General features: G+C 40.0%; 1 pseudogene; it reads right to left on the minus strand.

Moving 5' to 3' along the window:
* Positions 1-14027: 14027 nt before the first annotated feature.
* LOC101592323 overlaps positions 14028-17097 on the minus strand; it is a 23448-nt pseudogene continuing 20378 nt past the window's right edge.

Genomic DNA, 17097 nt, shown 5'->3' on the forward strand with positions numbered 1-17097 from the left:
CCTGAGGGGTCCCTACCCATGAAGCCTTCTCTGTGCTTCTCCACAGGAGACCTATGGACAGAGGAAGGAAGAAATAAGAACTAAGAAAACTCGTGTCCATGTGTAACATGCCTGACATACAGGCAAAGGACAGAAGGAAAGTAAGAGCTTGAGAAAGTAACTCCCCTGTCTTTCCTCTCTTGGAAGGACAGATGTGAATAGGAGCAGAGAACAATTAGGATCCTCAATATAAACTGCCCTCCAGAGCTGACCCAGAGGGAACTAGGACAATCCACCTCAGCTGCAACAGCCATGCTCAGGATACAAGCCAGCCTTATCACCATTTCTGTGGGTTCTGTGATCCCTGTCAGAATCGGAAGTGCTATGGTACAGAAAGAAGGCTTTATTATATATGACATAAGGGAGAAGCCCATGGAGAACAAAAACTCCTGGCTGACCCAGAGGAAAAGGTTGTACAACTTTATGCCATCTGAAGTAGCAGGGACCTGGATTCTTGTCATAAGACTCAGAGATGGAGTTTTAGCTGCTCTGATCTTCGTCATACCTCTTCATGCCCTGTATGTCTCATTACCATCTTAAATCTCCACCTCAGGGTCTGATTTTTTTACTGTTAGTAAAGGTAACTATAGGTTATTTTGGTAACTACACTATGCATGTGTCTAAGTTTCTTTTCTCTTGTTGCTGGCACAAAATACCCAATACCAAAAATTAAGGAAGGAAAGGTTTAGTTAGCTCACAGTTTGTGGAGGTTTCAGCCCATACTCAGCTGGCTCCAAGGTAGAATGGAACATGGCAGAGGACAGCTATTCGTGGCAGCAAAGAGCAAAGGGAGGAGCAGCCGCTGTGGCAGTTAGCAAGCCTCTCTCCTCTCCTTATATTGTATTCAGGCTATCTGTCCCAGGGCGGGTATAGCACTCACATTTGTAATCACCACATTGGATCATGAATTAATCTCAAACTATAGACACCTGCCCCAAAGACTGCATGAGGCTTTGGGGGAACAACTACACACAAACCATAGCAGCATGCATCTCTGCCTTGCTACCTAGAATTTGCCCCTTATCATCTGGGAAAGTTCCCATTTGGGTTTTGGAATACATTACTCCCTTACCTTAGTGGGTTTGATCTTGCTTTTCTTAGCCCTGGCTTTTTGATATCTCAGCTGATCACACAGTCTTTGAAGGGTGAGGTGACTTCCCATTCTCCTGTCTCTGGATGTGTTCCCTTAATCCCCATCTCAAAAACTGGTCCACTTTTGAACTCTTAGTTTCCCCATAACCCATAAGACTGAGGACCAGTATGGCTTATTCAGCAAGTTCACAAGATCAGGTGTGTCCAGCTCTGCTTGTCCAGCTGAGGTTTCCCCTGAGCCTTGAGTGCCTGCCTCTGGGTTGTGATCCCAAACTCCTCCACGAAGGAGCCTTCTCTATCACCTGGATTCCAGCCTCAACCACTAGGGCAGAGCAACCCTCCCTGGAGTCTGGATCTATAAGGTCTGAGCCATGTGTCCCAGAATATTTTTTCTCCTAAACTTGGTATTGAAGTAAATACTATTTGACACATTTTCTCTTTGTACTAAGGACAACCTAATTGCTTTCCTAGTATTTTACCAGTTACAGTCCCTGCTCTTTTATTTTTGGTAAGTTTTAATCTTGTGACAGGGTCTCACTAAGTTGCTCAAGCTGATTTCCAACTTATGGTCCAGCTGCTTCGGCCTTCCACAGTGCTAGAATTACAGGTATGTGCCACCACACCTGGCCCAATGTAGTGTTTTTAGAAACTGAATATATGTCAAAGAATCCATAAATCAACAAAATACCAAAATTTTAAATAAAGACAGGATTGCTGTTACAGATTGGTCTTTTCTACTGAAGGTCCTTCACCAGCTCAAATCTCTTCTCTTCTGGCTGTCAGTGAGGTACCAGGTAGGAGACAGAGACTCATAACACAAACATCATTTACTGGGTGTGAGTGCCAGAGGCATGTTCAGATCACTTGACATTCATCATGATACTGTGATGTGATGGTTCTTCTCCTGATACCATCCTCCCCTACTGACCACACCCACTGGGGAGGTTCAGGCAACAGACATACAGGACTGTACAGGGTGATATGACACTCAGCTGGCTTCAAGAGGTGTGTGTGTGAGAGAGAGAGAGAGAGAGAGAGAGAGAGAGAGAGAGAGAGAGAGAGTGTGCGCGCGCGCGCGCGCTTTCCAACATGCATGCTCTTTCTAACATGTCACACTGCTGGAACATAGGCCTCTGCCATGCAATGTGCCTCTTGGAACAGAAGACTTGGGTGATCTCCTGGTCTCTCATGGTACCCAGCAGCACACTGAAACGTGATAATGGAGGCAAGTATTAATGTGGCCCATACTCTGTCATCAGTGTACACTTTCTTAAGCTTCTTAATGCATGTGGCCAGCTGATTTTGAGGAATCACCTTCTTAAGACAGAGTTGGGGGCCAGGGAGATAGCTCAGTAGAATAAGCACTTGCGTGGCAAAGTGCAAGGTCCTGAGTTCAGTCGCTGGTAATGACAAAAAAAAAAAAAAAAAAAAAAAAGACAGAGTTGTTGGTTACCTACAGTGTAGGGATAGGAAATTTATGTGGCATATGTATTTTTGTTTAAAAAGATGACTGGGTTATCAATAACATACTTGAGTTAGCTGATTTATTACATGTAAAAGGTTGATTAGAAATGTAAGTCCAAGAAAAATCAGAGTACACTGTGAAAACTGAGTGTAATTTGTGCACCTAATTACAGTAAAAAAATTTCCTAATGGTAAATCTTCCAAATAAAATATGTTCCAGTTAGAATAAGATTCACTATATCTAATAGAACCAAACCTCCTTGTACTTTAGAAACAAAAGGTGGTTTAAACACAGGCGGTGTTTTTTTTTTTTTTTTTTGTGTGTGTGTGTGTGTGTGTGTAAAAGATTGAAATGCAGGAGGTCTGGGGCAGAGTTAGTGCAACAGTCCCTTAGTAATGAGAAAGCTAGTTCGCTCTTAGGTGCTGCACATTCAAACAGGCACTTCCATGCTCAAGATGCATTTCAATTACAAAATGGCTCCCAAATCTCCAACAATCTTATATATTAAGACAAAAGGAAAGGTTAAAAGATAGAGGGATCTTTCCCCAGCTGTTGCTGTCCCCCAGGAAATTTCCCATTCCACCTCAACATCCTTTTATTTTTGGAAGTACTGGAGATTGAAGCTAGGTCTTCATACTGAGCTATATCCCCAGCCCTTTTAAAAGAGGATTTTGAGAGAAGGTCTCCCTAAGTTCCTCAGACTGGGTTTGAACTCACAATCCACTTGTCTCATCATTTCTGTTTATTAGAACTTCGTGGCATGGTCACATTTAGCAGAAGGCCAGGGAAGAAATACAGCTTTATGAGCACACTACCAAGATGAGTGCAGTGACTACTGGATACTGGATACTGAGATGTGAAACGCACTAGAACTGGGCTGCTAACCCTAATTGGTATTCTTTTTTTGGGGGGGTTCCCCATAATTTTATTGATAAACAAATAGCAATGAGACAGTTTCAAATCACATTGGTAGGACAATTTCAATAATTAACACATTGCATACATTCTTCCTAGCGGTTAATTGCTGTACAAGCCTTAATTGATATTCTGTTGCTGATAACTGCACATTAGTTTGCTAATTCCATTAAGACATATGGAGGTTTTGTTAAATGTTTCATTTTTTTAAGTGCTGAGGCCTTTCACATGTGAGACAAGTGTTCTATCACTGAGCTATACCCTCACTCCCTTTAAGAATTTTTAATTCTATGTTCAGAAATATGATTTACAAGTCATTTTCCCCAAAATGTCTGAAAGCAAAATCTTATTTATTATTATTATTATTATTTTTTTTTTTTTTTTTTTGGCAGAACCGGGGATTGAACTCAGGCCCTTGTACTTGCTAGGGAAGTACTTATTCTACTGAGCCATCTCCCCGGCCCCGCAAAGTCTTTATAATATGCAGTTGTTTCCTTGGATTTTTGCATAATCATTTGTATTGCAAAGTTTCTCTGTAATACTTTCTGGGGAAAGGACTATGTAGATTTATAAGCCAGTGATGATATTTTGCTAAATAGTTGTAAATCAATTCATTTTTGGTAAATTTCACTCACCTGGTAAATTTTTCTTTCACAAGCATTAAGGCTGGACTGGGCAAATAGCTCAGTGGACTAAAGCACCTGCTTAAGCAGGCACAGAGACTGGGGTTCAATCCCCATGTGCTGTGCTGGCTCCACCCCCAGGGTGGGCTGAGTCAGTAAATGAGTCTGGGTGTGGTGGCATGTGCCTGTAATCCCAACGCTTAGGAGGCTGAAAATAGGAGGATCACTACGAGTCCAATCTTTGTAGTCAGACTTAGTAGACCCTATACTAAATACATAAAAAAGATCATTAAGGTTTAGTTTATCATTAATAGTTCCCATTTGATTGCTATCTTTGAAATTATGCCAACATTTCTTTTTTTTTTTTTTAACATTTATTTATTGTGTGTGTGTGTGTGTGGCCAGCTCAGCCCACCAGGGGGCGGGGCTGGCTGGCATGTGGTGCTGGGGGATTGAACCGCGTTCCCTGTGCTTTGCCAAGCTTGTTCCAAGTAGGTGCTTTAGACCACTGAGCCATCTCACCAGCCCCTATGCCAACATTTCTAATACCAAACTAGACTGTATATGCATTTGCATTACGTGACATGGCAAACAAGTCTAACCCCTGGGCAGTAGTGAACTGATTCTGCTTTAGCAAATATTTGCAATTCTTTTTTATGCAAGGTTTCTCTTCTGTAGATTATCCTTCTTCACCCCATTAATCTTGCAGCGGGACTCTATATGATGAACAGAGCACCAACAAGATTAGGCATTCAGAAATTATTAGTCTCCTCTTCAAGGGACACTTTCTTTGAGTAAGAGCTAGGACTCCCTTCTCAGATAAACAGCACAAAATGGAAGGTGTTTCTGAGACTTTTGCAGTGTTTAAAATTCATATTCTTCCCAGATAGCCCTAATCTAACTGTCATGGTCCCACTTTTTCCAGAGTAATGGCTACTCACATAAACAATCACATTAACATTGTGAAGAAAAATGACACAACCAGCTTTATGATTTTCTACTCAGACTAAAGCTACACATAAACATTTCAGGGGTATCACCTTAAGTCCGTTGGTTTGATACGCCATCTCGAATGAAGGGTTTTATTTAGGGTGGGGGTATCAGTAACCAAATTCAGGACCCACTGCACTGCTGAGCTATACCCTCATCCCTTTGAAAGGAAGTTTTTTGGGTTTTTTTTGAAAGGAATTTTTTTTTAAAATTTTATTTATTTGTGTGTGTGTGTGTGTGTGTGTGTGTGTGGCCAGCTCAGCCCACCAGGGGGCGGGGCTGGCTGGCATGTGGTGCTGGGGGATTGAACCGCGGTCCCTGTGCTTTGCTAAGCTTGTTCTAAGTAGGTGCTTTAGACCACTGAGCCATCTCACCAGCCCTGAAAAGAAGTTTTATTAAACACATTTTTCTCCATGATCCTCATGGCCATGAGTAGTCATCTCCTGACCAGTCTAAAATTTTTGAATTGCAGAAACTTTACTATATTTGGAACTTTTCAGTGGCAGCTACTGAAATTCTCCAGAGCCTCAGTATGTGTATGATTCTAGTAACTATTTTCACCCCATTGTACCAAGGCTAAGTTCCAGCCAGGGACATGAGTAGAGAATTGAAAGCTTCTTTTCTCCTATATGAGGAACCCATTTCCTAGTCTTCACAAAGAAGAAGCTACTGTATGTGCACCTCAGTCTAGTGCTTACTCCTTTGAAGCTACTGTATGTGCACCTCAGTCTAGTGCTTACTCCCAAAGCAGGCAGTTATTAAGCTATAAGTAATAGACAAAATAGCTAACATACCCAGACAAACAACAAGGTAAAAGTTGGTCATGGGCTGGGGATATAGCTCAGTCAAGATGCTATGGTATTATAAAAACCTAGACTACTTTGTCCATAAAGGGAAAGGAGTAATTCAGCTATCATTAGTGATCATGCCTCATCCTTAGCAGGGTACCCTAAGTGACAGTTCCATCATGAATGTATACATTGTGAGGGTTACTTCTCTTAAAATAACCATATGTTCTAGCCAGTGAAAGGAGAACATATTCCAGCCCATTACTACCCATGAAATAAATACCATATTGCTTTCTGTAACTAAAGCAGTACCAACAAGCTGTATTTGTTAAGAATACAGTGAAAATACAGTGTTTCTGGAAGACAACACTACTAATTAATGTGTCACATAAGGCATTTATATGTAAAATGTCAAACTGTGCAAGATTCATAGTACATAGCACAAAGAGGAGACAGTCTAAATTACCTCTGTGGGTCTGGGAGGATATTATTATTATTACTGTGACTGTTACACTTAGACACTAAGAAATAACTTTAAACACTATAGCTGTTTATAGTATTTCCTCCAATCTTTTCATAAATTTGAAATATTTGCAAAATAATTTCCCTTAAAAATCATTTCTAAAGGAAGCTCTTTAAGAAGCAGCTAAAATAATTTTAGGGTGAGTTCTGATATACCATGGAGTGACCGTTCTGAGGACTTACCTCATTTGACATGTTCATACGTGTTCATTCTTCCTGGATGATGTCATTTTTAGGTGAAGAATCTCCCTTACATCAGTCTTCTAAGATATATGCCCTTGGCACCTAAATGCTTCAAAAATGGTCATTCTTCCATTCACTGGCTCTGTAATTTTTCTCCTTAAACTCCTCATACTTAAACTATGAATGCCAAATGGGTCTATTCTCTATTCAATTTCTTCATGGACTTTTCTCTTTATAAATGTTATCCTATAATTAATATTATTTGTCTACATTCATTTCTCATATAGGTCCACACATAGAGAAACTGTTAAAAATGTGATATAAGCCAGATGCAGTGGCACACACCACTAGTCACAGCCACTTGTGGGGCTGAGATGAAGGCATCACTGAAGCCCAGTACTCAAGACCAACCTTGGCAACATAAGACCTGTCTCAAAAATATAAACAAAACTTGCTATCAGAAACTTTCATACAGCTTTCTCATAGTATTTTATACAGTTTTGTGTATGAACAACTTCTTGTGGATTTTCTGGCATATACTATGTATTTTCATAAGGCTTCTGTTCAGTATGAATTTCCTGGTGTACACTGACATGATTTTGTTAGAATTTCTCTTCTGTGTGACTTTGTTAGCATCTCCTGTGAGCTGACTTTTAAGGTTCTTATATGTAATTCATTAGTATGTCTCTTATCTGTATGAGTTCTGTGATGCTTAATGAGCTCTGACTTCCAACAAAAGGCTTTCCGACATTCCGTGCATTTACAGGGTTTCTCTCCTGTGTGTGTTCTCTGATGTGCACTGAGAATTGACTTATGAGAGGTTTTCCCATATTCATTGTATCTATAGGATTTCTTTCCTGAATGGGTTCACTGATGTACAAAAAGCTGAGATTTCCTAATGAAGGCTTTTCAACATCCATTGCATTCATAGGGCTTCTTTCTTGTGTGCATTCTCTGATGTACAAGAAGCTGTAATTTCCCAGTGAAGGATTTTTTTTTTACACTGATTGCATTTTTAGGGGTTTGGTCCTTCATGAGTTCTCCCATGTACAATGAGCAATGATTTCCAAATGAAAGCTTTCCCACATTCACTACATTCATATAGTTTCTCTTCTGAATGAGTTCTCAAGTATATAATGAGGTATTATTTGCTACTAAAGTTTTTCCCAGGGGCTGGAGAGATGGCTCAGTGGTCTAAAGCACCTACTTGGAACAAGCTTGCCAAAGCACAGGGACCGCGGTTCGATCCCCCAGCACCACATGCCGGCCAGTCCCGCCCCCTGGTGGGCTGAGCTGGCCACACACACAATAAATAAATGTATAAATAATTATAAAAAATATTAAAAAAAATAAACTCTATTTAAAAAAAAATAAATAAATAAAGTTTTTCCCAGGGTCACTGCACTTACAGGGTTTCTCTCTTGCTTGAGTCCTCTGGTGTGAAATGAGCTGGACTTTCCTATTAAAGGCTTTCCCACATTCTCTGTATTCACAGGAATTTTCTTCTCTGTGAACTGTCTGATGTACAATGAGTTGAGAATTGAAACTGAAGAACTTCCCACATTCACTGCATTCAAGTGTTTCTTTCCTGTGTGCATTTGCATATGTATAATGAGGTATGACTTGCTCCTAAAGACTTTTCCATGCTCACTGCATCTATATGGCTTTACTGCAGTGTGACTTCTGTGGTGTGCAATTAGCTGTTACTACAGACTGAATGCCTTCTCACACTCACTGCATCTATGGGGCTTCCCACCCCTGTGAGCCCCCTGATGTACAATGAGTTGAAACTTGAATGTAAAAGCTCTTCTACATTTCCTATAACCATAAGGTTTCTCCCTTGTATGAATTCTGTGATGGACAGTGAGGTTTGACTTTTTTTTTTTTTTTGCGGAACCAGGTATTGAACTCAGGCCCTGCACTTGCCAGGCAAGCGCTTATTCTACTGAGCCATCTCCTTGGCCCCTGAGGTTTGACTTTGTGTTAAAGGCTCTCTTGACATTTACTGCATTCAAAGGGCTTCTCTTCTGTATGAATTTTATGATGTATAGTTAACTGTGATTTTGAACTGAAAAGCTTTCCCACAGTCACCACACTAATAAGGCTTTTGTCCTACATGAGTCCTCTGGTGTGAAATGAGCTGGTATTTCCAACTAAAAGTTTTCCTACATTGAGAGTATTGATAGGGGCTCTCCCCTGTGTGAACTCTCTGATGTATAATGAGTTGTGAATTAAAACTGAAGAATTCCCACAATCAGTGCATTCATAGGGTCTCTTTCCTATGTGTGTCCACATGTGTATAGTGAGGGATGTCATGCTCTTGAAAGCTTTGCCACAATTACTACATACATAAGATTTTATTCCTGTGTGACTTCTCTGATATAAAATGAGCTGTGAATTCAAACTGAACACCTTCCCATGCTAAATATATCCATAGGATTCTACTCCTGTGTGAGCACCCTGATGTACAATGAACTGAGACTTAAATGTAAAGGTTTTTCTACGTTAAGTACATGCATAGTGCTTCAACCCTGTATGAATTCTCTGAAGAATCACAAAGCTTGACTTTGTACTAAAGGCTTTCTGACATTCTCTGCACTTACATGGTTTCTCTCCTTTGTGAATTCCTTGATGTATAATAAGCTGTGGTTTGAAACAAAAAGCTTTGCCACATTCATCACACACACATAGAGTTTCTGTCCTAAATGAGTCCTCAGATGTGAAATAAGCTGGGTGTTTGGGTTTTTTTTTTTTTTTTTTTTTCCTACTGAAGACATTCGCACAGCATTCATGTGGCTTTTCACCTGTGTGAAGTCTCTGGTGTATAACTAGTGGTGAATTAAAATTGAATGTTTTCCCACATTCACTGCATTTGTGAGGCAAATACTATAAGAAAGAATTAAGAGACATCAGTGGCTGATTCTAAAAGCAATGGAAAATAGAGGGTACACAATGGACAAGCTTTTCATTGCTTTAACAAAAACACACAAAAAATCAAACATACAAAGGGTTGCTGGTGTAGCTCAGTGATAGGGTACTTCCCTACAGTGTGTAAGCCATGGGTTCAATTCAAAACATAAACAGAGGAAACAAGGGGTTGTATCATCAAGCCACAGTAGCACATATTTGGAGGTCCAAGAAAAGAGAATGGGAAAGTCTATCTAGATGCTTTAAAGTAATATAATGATCAGGGTAATTAACAGGATACTGTGAGAATATGAAAGCAAATCAGGGTTGGAGATAGCACATCATACAAGTAGTTTTCCTACCTACTAAATCTGACCCCTTTTACTAATTTAGTAAACAACTTAATGTTATTTTCAGGAACATCAGTTCCAATTTGGTACAGTATCTTCCCTGGGATGTAGAGATTAATATGAACACTTCTGACTGTCTCTATGGCTTGGGAAGAAGTCACTGAATACTACATGGCCTTACAGTAAAAGATGTCACCATCAAGAAGATGAGCAAGTGAGTAATTTCTCCCCTTGAATCCCATTGCTCCTGTATCTGGTTGTCAGCAGTAGATACTCAGAGTTCCTGGGTACTGAAGCTATCCTGACCATGAATCCTGCCCTTCTCTCCAACCCTTCTGTTGCTGGTACCATGCCTGTGTTCATCTGGGGATGCTACACTCTGACTTCCATCACTTGATGTCCCAGGAATTCTAATGATTCTGGCTGAACACTTTCTAAACTAACAACAAAACTAAGATTATGCTATATGATGAATCTAATTTTCTGTTGAAGTCCACAGATCTCATCTCTGCTATGGCTCTGGCCTTATTTCTTAATATGTTCCTCCACATTTATCAATAATCAGCTTATATCACACTGACTTTTCCTAATGATTTATCAGTATAGAATGTTGATTTGTATCTTTGATACTCTCCTGAAAACTTTCGCGATCACATACATGCTGTCCCTTCTGTGCTCCATCATCCTCATATAGTCATTTTGTATATTTGGTTAGATTTTCAGTTTTTGCATTATTATGACAATGTAATTTCTCTTTATAGGTAAATCATGGAAGAGTAAAATTATATTTTGTTTACAATTGTTTTCTAGTCAGTTATTTTATTTGCCTATTTTTCTCTGCTAATAGCAGTAACATGTTAATAATGTGTTTATCACTAATTTTATCTCAGACTCTTCTCCTGAAGATTTTTCTTTTCTTTAGGGAGTGGTAGTGCTGGAAATTAAACTCAGGGTCTCATGCTTGCTAGGCATGAGACCAGCGAATCATACCCCCAGAATGGTTCTATTACTGAGCAATACTCAGCCCTCTTTTAAATTTTTTTGGCAACATTTGGCCAAATTAGTAATTCTATCCATTTATTCTTTCTGGCAGAATCATTCCTAGAACTTTTACCATGGTCCACATTAGTGTAGTTTTCCCCAAGTCCAACTGTATAGTTCTTATGCAGAAGCTTCACTCTGATCCTGGTTTGTCTATGCCCTATCACTCTTTCCTTGGTTTTGTTGAAGCACTTTTTCCAGTGGCACCTTATGAAATGACACATGACATACAAATGTTGAGGCCTGTGTATCTGATGTTCTTTTTTTACAAAAAATTTTTTTGCTGGCTCAGCAACGGTGGGGCTGGTGTAGCATGTGGTGCTGGGGATCAAACCAGTCCTCTGTGGCTGCCTAAGCAGGTGCTTTAGACCACTGAGCTATCTTGCTGGCTCCATGATGTTCTTATTTTTAATTGCTGTGTTTTCTTTCTTTTAGTGTTAATATAAGTCTTTTGCCATCTGTGTGAATTTTTGCTCCATTATGTGAAATGGTTTTGGTTTTGTTTCTCTGGAAATCTTTAAGAGCTACTTCTTGTCCTCAGTGTTCTGAAACTTCATGATGATATTCCATGTCAGCCATTTACATATATGGGCAGGTATTCAATGGGAAAGTGAATTCCCAAGAGGACTGGCAACAGTTTTACAGTGTTCTCTGCCATTTCTCTAGCACACAGTGTTTGCCACAACATATGTATTAATTATTTATTAAATGAAGCTCATACTCAGATTCCCTGCAACCTCTTTGTATTATCTTCATTGTTTTTTTTTAATTAAAAAAATCTTTTATTTATTTATGTATTTGGCACAAGGTCTCACTATGAGGCTCAGACTTCTAGTGATCCTCCTGTGTCAGCCTCTCCAGCAATGGGATTGCAGGCATGCACCACCACACCCAGTTTCAGTTGCCAGCAAGGCTTAGGGACCAGCATGGCTTGTGATACAGGGGATCGAACCTGCGTCCTTGTGCTTACCAGGCAGGCACTTAGATCTCCAAGCTATCTCCCTGGCCCCTTAATTATTTCTTTTCTTTTTTTTTAAATAGTATTTGCATTTTTATTTTAAAATTTTATTTATTTATTTATGTGTGTGTGTGTGTGTGTGTGTGTGTGGCCAGCACAGCCCACCAGGGGGCGGGGCTGGCTGGAATGTGGTGCTGGGGGATTGAACCGCAGTCCTTGTGCTTTGCTAAGCTTGTTCTAAGTAGATGCTTTAGACCACTGAGCCATATCACCAGCCCTCCTTAATTATTTCTTGAGCACATTTTGCTTTTGTTAGTATTATACAAAATTTTACAACTCAAATTCTTTACTCATTGTCAGCTTCTTATATCTACCTCATTTAGTTTGTTTTGTTTTCTCCAGTGCTCAGTAAATTGAATACGCAATTTTAGTTTTATGAAGATTTAGTATCTGTCAGGTATGGTGGTACACATCCATAAGCCCAGCTACGCTGGGGGTTTGAGGTAAAGGGATCACACATTCAAGTGAAGCCTGAGCAACTTAGGTCATGTCTCAAACTAAAACATAAACAGGGCTGGTAACGTAGTTTAGTGGTAGAGTACTTGCCTAGCAATCCCTGGCTGTTAAAAAAAAAAAATTCGGATGTGCAAAATTAAAAGAAAAAACTTAGGAAATTGCATTTTAAGTAAATTTTATACTATACCAGGATCATGTTATTATTTGTAATAGAGGACTGTTTTCACTTCCAGACAATATTTTGGAAGCTGATGATCATATGGTATGGCATCAGGAAAACCAACACAAGTTGCAAAATGTGGCAAAAAGCTATGGATGTAATTCATCTAGACAACTATGTTTTAAGAGAAACTATGTTTCTTCAAGATAGAATCTTCAGAAATGTGGCATACACTGAAAGAATTTGAAATATACAGGTTTCACTGGCAGTTGTACTCAGAAGAATCCTAGTGGGTTTCATGTACTTGGGGAACCATACCTCTCTTCTGAGAACAAGAGAAAACTGTTACTGGTACAAAATACTCTGAAAATAAGGAATCTAGAAAAACTGTCCCCAAGAACTTACAAAGTATGTGCCTAGAAACGTAAAGAAAACCCTTTCAGGGCCGGGGAGATGGCTCAGTGGAATAATCGCTTCCCTGGCAAGTGCAAGGGCCTGAGTTCAATCCCCGGTTCTGCCAAAAAAAGAAAAAAAAAAAAAAAAAAGCCTTTCAAATGCAACTACTGTGAGAAAGCCTCTGGCAGCAAGTCATGCCTTGTACTACATGAGCGGACTCATGCAGAATACAACTGTAGTGAATATGGGAAAGCCTTTAGCACCAAGTCATACCTCACTGTACAGAAAACTCATATAGGAAACTTCACAAAGAACAGCAGTGGAGAGACGACTCCTCAGAGACTTACTGAATCACTGAGTTGGCTTTCCTCAGAACCTTTGATAGTGGATAGCAATAAACCATTTCTGCTTAAACTTGTTGGGGTAGGATTGATCAAAACTTGCAGGTGAAACAATACTAATGATACACAGGTTAATTGTCCCTGTATTCTATCATTAAATACAGTAAGTCTCTGACTTCTACACACTCCAGTTTCAAACTCTTGCAGTTATACTGCATAAGACTCCCTTTGTTGGCTTGCTAATGAATTTAACTTATGAACAGTCCTCCCAGAAAAGAACTTATTCATAATTTGGGGACTGATTGTAAACAGCATTTAGGAAACCTATCTGATAGTGTTGTCCAAGGTGAATTTGTATAAAAGTAGTAACTATGGCAAATAAGTACAATACTGGCCTCTTTTGAGGTAAAAATTGAGAAGATGGGCTTTGTTGCTGTTTTTTGGCGGAACTGAGGATTGAACTCAGGCCCTTACACTTGCCAGGGAAGCGCTTATTCCACTGAGCCATCTCCCCGGCCCCAAAGATGGGCTTTATTTGTTTTCAAATTAACAAATTGTAATTGTTTTCCTAAAGCCACATTTTTTTCGTACACATCCATCATACACTGTAACCAAAAAAAGCAGTGTACATGAAATAAGAGAAAATAAATTAAAAACCCATATCATAGGTAAGGAGGCTCTAGTCTGAAGCACAGCTGAGTTTCCAGCAACATAAGGAGACTAAGAATTTCTAAGAATGCCTGCTGGCAAGGGTTCCAGCAAGGTGGTTACTTAGTCTGTAGTCAGTCAGTCTTGAGTACTTGGAACAGTTTGTGTGTTTTATTTATTTATTTTTCCTCAGCATTTAGAGTAGCCATCATTGTCCTGCAATAGGTAGAGCTATCACATCCAGGAAAAATGAGGGAGGGAACCACAGAGGCAGTGTGAGATCCAAATACAGCATTCAAAGGTGAGTGGCCCAGTGGTGCCTGGGGGAGGATGGGGTGACTCCATGGTTAGCCATCTTCCTTCGGGGGGTGTGTACCATCCATTTTTCTTATGGATCTGCACCAAGGACTTGCAGGACTGCTGAGCTCTTGGCAGACTGTACTGGGATTTGCTGGCTGCAAACTGCACTCGTGCTTTCCCCTTCACAGTGTGGCGCTGATCCGCATGATCACGGGCTGTGGAGCAGGCTCTGCTGCAGCCTGCTTGGTGAGAAGTTCCACGCAGATGGCGCCTCTGCCCAGAACATACCCTCTGGAGAGAACTGCAGACCAAACCTGACAAACAGTGGGTAAAAGGGAAAGTTATCTCTAAAAGAGAAGTTAAGTAGAGTGAAGTCGGCCCCTTCCTTCTCTTGAGGATCTGGAGATCATTGTGCAAAGCTCTGTCCTGGTCAACTTTGAGGAGTTTAACATTCCAATCAGATAGACTATCATTCACGAGTTCAACTGCATAGTTTCTGCCTTTGAAACTCTGGGATCAGTATATATCCCTGAGCTCCTTCATCAGCCAGTCAGTGGCCTGCACCGAGCCAGACACTGCACCATTTAAGTAATCTTGCCTCTGGTTCTTTTTAATTTGCTCAAGAATGGCCAAGTTTTCTTTTTCTTTTCTTTTTTCTTTTTTTTCTTTTTTTTTTTGGCAGAACCAGGGATTGAACTCAGGCCCTTGCGCTTGCCAGGGAAGCATTTATTCCACTGAGCCATCTCCCCGGCTCTTTTTTTTTTTTTTTTTTTAAGTTTCCTATTCCAATGCCATCATCTGCCAATTTTTTGCCCTCAGCTGGCTCTTCCTCTTTCATTTCATAGTGATCTAGGTCTTGTATCCTCAGACATCTCCTCATCTTCGTCTTCTGAAGACACTTTCTCCTGTGTGCACTGCTGTGCTGGCAAGGGCTGATCCAGCATCTCCACATCAGGATGTTGAGGGAGGCTATAGGGTTTACACAGGTCAGGTATGATCCTCTTCAGGTACTGCAAAAGCAGAGAAAACAGGCTTTCAAAGACTTCTTTGTAAAGGATCGAAATGTTAAGGGCAAGACTTCTAAGAGAAAACTGTATGAAGGAGATTCATTCTGATTCCTAGTGCCAAGAAGCTAAAACAGTGTGAAAGGTGTAGCAGAGGCAGAAATGATTCTAGATTCTAAAAATGAGGTAAGAGACTGTCAGAGAAAAGGCCAATGGGTCAACCAAATCCAGGACCAAAGAGCAGGTGAAAGATGGATGAGGTTATCAATTAACAATAGAGGAAAAAAAAACTTATTCCATTTTGGGGGCCTGGCCCTAGCTCAGGCCTTTAAGTGGCTGCTTCCACAAAGCTGTCAGCCTCAGGTTGCTGGAGTTCGAACCTCACACCTCTCCAGCTGGCCAATAGTGCCCTGAAGGCATTTGAGGAACCAAAAAAAAAAAAAAAAAAAAAAAAAAAACAATAGAGGAAAAAAGCTTCAGAGTGAAAGTTCCCATGGCTTAATGTGTCCCCTGTTTGTCTATTAGGGTTAAGATCCAAAATTTCATTCAAATATCTCATGTTTGGAGGTGGGGCTTGGAAGGGCATATTCTTGTCCCTGGCACCTCCCTGCTCTCTCAGCTTCCCAGCAGCCATGGGCTAAGAAAAATCCTTAGCAGTGCCCTTCTGCCATGGAGCTGCCAAGTATGGCCTGGATCCTCTGAAACTGTAATCCAACAAACTTCTGTAAGTTGCAGATGTCATTTATTTTGTCCCAAGTATATGAAAGTGACAAACACATGTCCCCTTTCAGAATAATGTTGATCCTCAGAAAAAGGACTAATATCAAGAACATGAATTGAAAAAAAAAAAGACATCCCCAAATTTAAAGACCCCAAAATGGGCATCTGAGGTACACATTTTTCAGAAGAAGTACAAATAGTAAATGAATACATGAAAAAATGTTCATCATCACTGGTCATTTGAGGGATGCAAATTAAAACCCTGAGACTCCATCTTACTTCAGAAAGAATGGCTATTGTCAAGAAATCAACCAAAAATAAATACTGGCAAGGTAGTAGGGGAAAAGGACTCCTTCTCTGCTTTGGTGTGAGTACAGACTAGTGTAACCCTTTTTGGTATGTGGCCAAGTGAATTAAAAGCATCATGCCACAGTGATATTTCCACACCCAAGTTTATATAGCAGCACAGTTTGTAATAGCTAAGTTTTGGAAACCCAAATGGCCATCAACTGACGAATAGATAACAAAGATGAGGTTTTTTCCACACAATAGAGTACTACTCTGTCATGAAGAAGGATAAATGTGAGACATTTCTAGGTAAATGAATAGACCTTGAGACCATACTCCTAAATGAAAGTCAGACACATGTATAAATATTACAGTCTCTCTGGTGTGAGAAACTGAAAGCATAAATAAGAACTAAAATGTACAATAGATAATATGACACAGGAAGAAATTATTCAAAAGAAAAGGGGAATTGAGGGAGAAGGGAGAAAGGAGGAAATGGAAGAGAAAAATGAGAAGAGAAGAATAAAATGGAAAAAAAGCTTCGTAAATAAGTAGAGGAAGACGGTGAAGGGAGGGGGTTGGGGGCAAAAGAAGCAAGACATGTACAGGAGCAAATTCTTAATAATGAATGTGATCTATTTTATATCTAAATTATACCAATAAACTTAACTTTTCTCTTTTTTTCTTACCTTTTTTTCTGTCTTTTGAGACAAGGTCTCATATGCAGTTCAGGCTGGCCTTAAACTCATTTTATAGCCCAGCCTGGCCTGGAACTCACATCAGTCCTCCTACCTCAGCCTCTCAAGTGCTAGGTTTAATTTAATTTTATTTATTTATTTATTTATTTATTT

Source organism: Octodon degus, unplaced genomic scaffold, assembly GCF_000260255.1.
Source record: "Octodon degus isolate 3935 unplaced genomic scaffold, OctDeg1.0 scaffold00076, whole genome shotgun sequence".
In the NCBI taxonomy this organism is placed as follows: Eukaryota; Metazoa; Chordata; class Mammalia; order Rodentia; family Octodontidae; genus Octodon; species Octodon degus.